The 7,113-nt window shown below is 45.4% G+C and overlaps 1 long non-coding RNA gene across 1 annotated transcript; it reads right to left on the reverse strand.

Annotated features, from left to right (window-relative positions):
- Nucleotides 1–324: 324 nt before the first annotated feature.
- On the reverse strand, nucleotides 325–5,782 carry LOC135573536 (uncharacterized). The gene is made up of 3 exons (XR_010464773.1): nucleotides 5,595–5,782; nucleotides 1,318–1,551; nucleotides 325–792 (listed from the first exon to the last, which is right to left on the reverse strand). It is a non-coding gene; the product is annotated as an uncharacterized LOC135573536 (long non-coding RNA).
- Between the last annotated feature and the right edge of the window lie 1,331 nt (nucleotides 5,783–7,113).

Below are 7,113 nucleotides of genomic sequence, written 5' to 3' on the forward strand. Positions count from 1 at the left end.
GACAGGTAATATCTAACAGGTAATATCTAACAGGTAATATCTAACAGGTAATATCTAACAGGTAATATCTAACAGGTAATATCTAACAGGTAATATCTAACAGGTAATATCTAACAGGTAATATCTAACAGGTAATATCTAACTATTCAACAACTAAACCTAATACACACAATCTAGTAAAAGAATGGGATGAGAATAAATAAATATAAAATATATGAATGAGCTGAGCGGCTAAGATGCAATAGATGGTAAAGAATAGATAGTGACGGATACAGGATACAGTACATACATATGAGATGAGTAATGAGAGATTTGGAAACATTATTAAAGTGACTAGTGTTCCATTTATTAAAGAGGCCAATGATATCAAAGTCTGGAGGTAGGCAGTCGCCTCTCTGTGTTAGTGATGGCTGTTTAACAAATCAAATTGATTTCAAATCAAATTTATTTATAAAGGACTTCTTACATCAGCTGATATCTCAAAGTGCTGTACAAAAACACAGCCTAAAACCCCCAAACAGCAAGCAATGCAGGTGTAGAAGCACGGTGGCTAGGAAAAACTCCCTCGAAAGGACAGAAGAGGAGCAGCACGGCCAGGTGGACTGGGGACAGCATGGAGTCGTCAGGCCAGGTAATCCTGAGGCATGGTCCTAGGGCCAGGTGGACTTGGGACAGCATGGAGTCATCAGGCCAGGTAGTCCCGAGGCATGGTCCTAGGGACAGGTGGACTTGGGACAGCATGGAGTCATCAGGCCAGGTAGTCCTGAGGCATGGTTCTCGGGCTCAGGTCCTCTGGGAGGGGAGAGGGAAAGAGAGAGAGAGAGAGAGAGAGAGAGAGAAAGAGAGAGAGAGGGGCAGAGAGAGAAAGAAAGAAAGAAAGAAAGAGAGAGAGAGAGAGAAAGAGAGAGAAAGAAAGAAAGAAAGAAAGAGAGAGAGAGAAAGAAAGAAAGAGAGAAAGAAAGAAAGAAAGAAAGAAAGAAAGAGAGAAAGAAAGAAAGAGAGAAAGAGAGAAAGAAAGAAATAAAGAGAGAAAGAAAGAGAGAAAGAAAGAAAGAGAGAAAGAAAGAAAGAAAGAAAGAAAGAAAGAGAGAAAGAATTGGAGAGAGCATACTTAAATTCACACAGGACACCGGATAAGACAGGAGAAATACTCCAGATATAACAGATTGACCCTAGACCCCCGACACATAAACTACTGCAGTATAAATACTGGAGGCTGAGACAGGAAGGGTCAGGAGACACTGTCTGATGGCCTTGAGATAGAAGCTGTTTTTCAGTCTCTCGGTCCCAGCTTTGATGCACCTGTGCTGACCTCACCTTCTGGACGATAGTGGGGTGAACAGGCAGTGGCTCGGGTGGCTGAGGTCCTTGATGATCTTTATGGCCTTCCTGTGACATCGGGTGGTGAAGGCGTCTTGGAGGGCAGGCAGATTTCCCCCGGTGATGCGTTGTACAGACCTCACTACCCTCTGGAGAGCCCTGCGGTTGTGGGTTCTGCAGTTGCCATACCAGGCGGTGACACAGCCTGACAAGATGCTCTCAATTGTGCACCTGTAAAGGTTAGTGAGGATTTTGGGTGACAAGCCACTCAGTACTGGTACTTCCTGTATATAGCCATGTTATTACCTGGTACTTCCTGTATATAGCCATGTTATTACCTGGTACTTCCTGTATATAGCCATGTTATTACCTGGTACTTCCTGTATATAGCCATGTTATTACCTGGTACTCCCTGTATATAGCCATGTTATTACCTGGTACTTCCTGTATATAGCCATGTTATTACCTGGTACTTCCTGTCTATAGCCATGTTATTACCTGGTACTTCCTGTCTATAGTATACGAAATGATACGAAATGTATACTAATGTATACGAAATGCTTCAGTCTGGTTTTAGACCCCATCATAGCACTGAGACGGCACTTGTGAAGGTGGTAAATGACATTTTAATGGCAACACACAGCTGTACATTTCAATGAAACATGGTGAAGCCCCAAAATTGCCCTCGCCAGAAGCATGTGTTTCAGACATAAGGAAGTGGATGGCTGCAAACTTTCTACTATTAAACTCGGACAAAACAGAGATGCTTGTTCTAGGTCCCAAGAAACAAAGAGATCTTCTGTTGAATCTGACAATTAATCTTAATGGTTGTACAGTCGTCTCAAATAAAACTGTGAAGGACCTCGGCGTTACTCTGGACCCTGATCTCTCTTTTAAAGAACATATCAAGACCATTTCGAGGACAGCTTTTTTCCATCTACGTAACATTGCAAAAATCAGAAACTTTCTGTCCAAAAATGATGCCGAAAAATTAATGTTATTACCTGGTACTTCCTGTATATAGCCATGTTATTACCTGGTACTTCCTGTATATAGCCATGTTATTACCTGGTACTTCCTGTATATAGCCATGTTATTACCTGGTACTTCCTGTATATAGCCATGTTATTACCTGGTACTTCCTGTATATAGCCATGTTATTACCTGGTACTTCCTGTATATAGCCATGTTATTACCTGGTACTTCCTGTATATAGCCATGTTGTTACTGGTACTTCCTGTATATAGCCATGTTATTACCTGGTACTCCCTGTATATAGCCATGTTATTACCTGGTACTTCCTGTATATAGCCATGTTATTACCTGGTACTCCCTGTATATAACCATGTTATTACCTGGTACTTCCTGTATATAGCCATGTTATTACCTGGTACTTCCTGTATATAGCCATGTTATTACCTGGTACTTCCTGTATATAACCATGTTATTACCTGGTACTTCCTGTATATAGCCATGTTATTACCTGGTACTTCCTGTATATAGCCATGTTATTACCTGGTACTTCCTGTATATAACCATGTTATTACCTGGTACTTCCTGTATATAGCCACGTTATTACCTGGTACTCCCTGTATATAGCCATGTTATTACCTGGTACTTCCTGTATATAGCCACGTTATTACCTGGTACTTCCTGTATATAGCCATGTTTTACCTGGTACTTCCTGTATATAGCCATGTTATTACCTGGTACTTCCTGTATATAACCATGTTATTACCTGGTACTTCCTGTATATAGCCATGTTATTACCTGGTACTTCCTGTATATAACCATGTTATTACCTGGTACTTCCTGTATATAGCCATGTTATTACCTGGTACTTCCTGTATATAGCCATGTTATTACCTGGTACTTCCTGTATATAGCCATGTTATTACCTGGTACTTCCTGTATATAACCATGTTATTACCTGGTACTTCCTGTATATAGCCATGTTATTACCTGGTACTTCCTGTATATAGCCATGTTATTACCTGGTACTTCCTGTATATAGCCATGTTATTACCTGGTACTTCCTGTTATTGTTATTCATTGTGTATTTATTATGACTTTCTATTATTTCTCTATTGTCTTTCTCTCTGCGTTGTTGGGAAGGGTCCATTTCACTGTTAGTCTACACCTGTTGTTTACCAAGCATGTGACAAATAAAATGTGATTTAATTGTGTGTGTGTGTGTTTTCATGAGTGCTTGTGTGCTTGTGTGCGTGTGTGTGTGTGTGTGTGTGTGTGTGTGTGTGTGTTTTCCAGAAAGTCTAGGCGGGCCACTGAAGTATCTACATCAACAGATGGTGTCTAGGGGGAGGTCAACAGACAGTGTCTAGGGGAAGGTCAACAGATGGTGTCTAGGGGGAAGGTCAACAGACAGTGTCTAGGGGGAAGGTCAACAGATGTTGTCTAGGAGGGAAGGTAAACAGATGGTGTCTAGGGGAAGGTCAACAGACGGTGTCTAGGGGAAGGTCAACAGACAGTGTCCAGGAGGGAAGGTCAACAGACAGTGGCTAGGGGAAGGTCAACAGACAGTGTCTAGGGGAAGGTCAACAGACGGTGTCTAGGGGAAGGTCAATAGACAGTGTCCAGGAGGGAAGGTCAACAGACAGTGGCTAGGGGAAGGTCAACAGACAGTGTCTAGGAGGGAAGGTCAACAGACAGTGTCTAGGGGAAGGTCAACAGACAGCGTCTAGGGGGAAGGTCAACAGACAGTGTCTAGGGGAAGGTCAACAGACAGCGTCTAGGGGAAGGTCAACAGACAGCGTCTAGGGGGAAGGTCAACAGACAGCGCCTAGGGGAAGGTCAATAGACAGCGTCTAGGGGAAGGTCAACAGACAGGAGGGAAGGTCAACAGACAGTGTCTAGGGGAGGTCAACAGACGGTGTCTAGGGGAAGGTCAACAGACAGTGTCTAGGGGGAAGGTCAACAGATGGTGTCTAGGAGGGAAGGTCAACAGATGGTGTCTAGGAGGGAAGGTCAACAGACAGTGTCTAGGAGGGAAGGGCAACAGGCAGGAGGAAGGGTCAACAGACAGGAGGGAATGTCAACAGACATGAGGGAAGGTCAACAGGCAGGAGGGTAGGTCATCAGACAGGAGGGAAGCTCTACATACAGTGTCTAGGAGGGAAGGTCAACAGGCAGTGTTTAGGAGGGAAGTCAAACAGACAGGAGGGAATATCAACAGACAGGATGGAAGGTCAACAAGCAGGAGGGAAGGTCGACAGGCAGGAGGGAAGATCAACAGACAGTGTCTAAGAGGGAAAGTCAACAGACAGGAGGGAAGGTCAACAGACAATGTCTAGGGGGGAAGGTCAACAGACAGTGTCTAGGAGGGAAGGGCAACAGGCAGAAGGAAGGGTCAACAGACAGGAGGGAATGTCAACAGACATGAGGGAAGGTCAACAGGCAGGAGGGTAGGTCATCAGACAGGAGGGAAGCTCTACATACAGTGTCTAGGAGGGAAGGTCAACAGGCAGTGTCTAGGAGGGAAGTCAAACAGACAGGAGGGAATATCAACAGACAGGATGGAAGGTCAACAAGCAGGAGGGAAGGTCGACAGGCAGGAGGGAAGGTCAACCGACGGGGGGGGGTTCGACAGACAGGCGGGAAGGTCAACAGACGATGTCTAAGAGGGAAGGTCAACAGACAATGTCTAGGAGGGAAGGTCAACAGACAGTGTCTAGGGGGGAAGGTCAACAGACAAGTGGGAAGGTCAACATACAGGAGGGAAGGTCAACAGACAATGTCTAGGAGGGAAGGTCAACATACAGTGTCTAGGAGGGAAGGTCAACAGACAATGTCTAGGAGGGAAGGTCAACAGACAATGTCTATGAGGGAAGGTCAACATACAGTGTCTAGGAGGGAAGGTCAACAGACAGGAGGGAAGGTCAACAGACAGTGTCTAAGAAGGAAGATCAACAGACAGGAGGGAAGGTCAACAGACAATGTCTAGGGGGGAAGGTCAACAGACAGTGTCCAGGAGGGAAGGTCAACATACGGGAGGGAAGGTCAACAGACAGTGTCTAGGAGGGAAGGTCAACAGACAATGTCTAAGAGGGAAGGTCAACAGACAGGAGGGAAGGTCAACAGACAGGTGGGAAGGTCAACAGACAGTGACAGACAGGGATAAGTGTGAGGGGCTCATGACTCCGACCTCTGACCTGCACGGTCAGCTCACTGCACTCTAGCAGGTACTTAAAAAACTTCTGTGGTTTGTTTCAAAGTATTACATAATACAACACGTTCGAATCATCAGCCAATCTCACCTCAGAGAAAGTTCAATCAAATCCACAACGGCAGAATTAGGCCTGTTTCTCCGTGACCCCTGCCAGTCAGACAGAACTCAGAGGTCAACCCTGGTTCCACACAGTACAAAACGGCCTTAAGGTTTCTCTCAGAGCCTTGTGACTCACTGTGGCGTCCATTGGAAAAGTGTTATCTCAGCCAGCCTCGCTACAGGAAGCTGTGTTTATCACTTCCTCCCAGTTGTAGTTTGTTTAGGGCTTCATCATATGATCAGGTTGCCTTACAGAAACCGAGGCCCAAATGGCACACTATTCACTAAATAGCGCACTACTTCCATAGGGCTCTGGTTAAAAGTAGTGCACTAGACAAGGAATAGAGGGCCATTTGGAACAGATACGAGAGCGAGAGAGAGAGAGAGAGAGAGAGAGAGAGACAGAGAGAGAGAAAAAAAAAATGTAGTTAATTTTTGTTGTTTTTCACTTTATATATTCACTTTGTATGTTGTCTACCTCACTTGCTTTGGCAATGTTAACACATGTTTCCCATGCCAATAAAGCCCTTGAATTGAATTGAATTGAATTGAGAGAGAGAGAGAGAGAGGAGGGAGAGAGAGAGAGAGAGACAGGGAGAGAGAGAGAGAGAGAGAGAGAGAGAGAGAAGAGAGGGAGAGAGAGAGAGAGAAGAGAGGGAGAGAGAGGGAGAGAGAGCGAGAGAGAGAGAGAGAGAGAGAGAGAGAGAGAGGAGAGATAGAGAGAGCGAGAGAGAGAGAGAGCGAGAGAGAGAGAGAGAGAGAGAGAGAGAGAGAGAGAGAGAGAGAGAGAGGGCCCATTGTGCCTTGTGCTCATCAACAGCCCTCCTGGGACCTCAGGACCCCCTATCACCTTATTGCACATGTACTGGTGTATGAAAACAACAGCTATCTCAGCGTGACAGATCTCTCTGTTGGGTCTTCTTGAAGCTCTGGACGGAGAGCAGTGTTGTGTGGGATTTCAGAACGACAGGTTTCACTTCCCCTATCCAGCTGAACTCTGGATGAGTACCAAATGGCCCCCTATTGCCCCGTAGTGCACTCCTTTCAACCAGAGCCCGGGTCAAAACTAGGGCACTATATAGGGAACAGGGTGCCGTTTGGGACACACACCCACTGCTGTATCACTGAGGCATGGCTGTTGGGCCGAGGTCCTTTCACAACAATCACAGACGAATAAAGGGGGGCTGATCTGACACGACTCAGAGGCTAAAGAGGAAACTCAGTGGGACTGGTGTAGTCATCTGTCCGTTTTATATTCAGGTCATTGGGTTGTAGTGAGACAGGCAGAGACCGACTGTATTTCACACACATGATGAAGAAAGACGAAAAGACTTGTTTTAGAAGGGTGATGTTATGTTGCCTCTCTCAGCTGACTGGGTGTCTAGTAGGAATGAATGTAACTCTGAGTCTCCTCCACTCTCTCTCAGCTGACTGGGTGTCTAGTAGGAATGAATGTAACTCTGAGTCTCCTCCACTCTCTCTCAGCTGACTGGGTGTCTAGTAGGAAT

Source organism: Oncorhynchus nerka, linkage group LG10 (genome assembly GCF_034236695.1).
Source record: "Oncorhynchus nerka isolate Pitt River linkage group LG10, Oner_Uvic_2.0, whole genome shotgun sequence".
In the NCBI taxonomy this organism is placed as follows: domain Eukaryota; kingdom Metazoa; phylum Chordata; class Actinopteri; order Salmoniformes; family Salmonidae; genus Oncorhynchus; species Oncorhynchus nerka.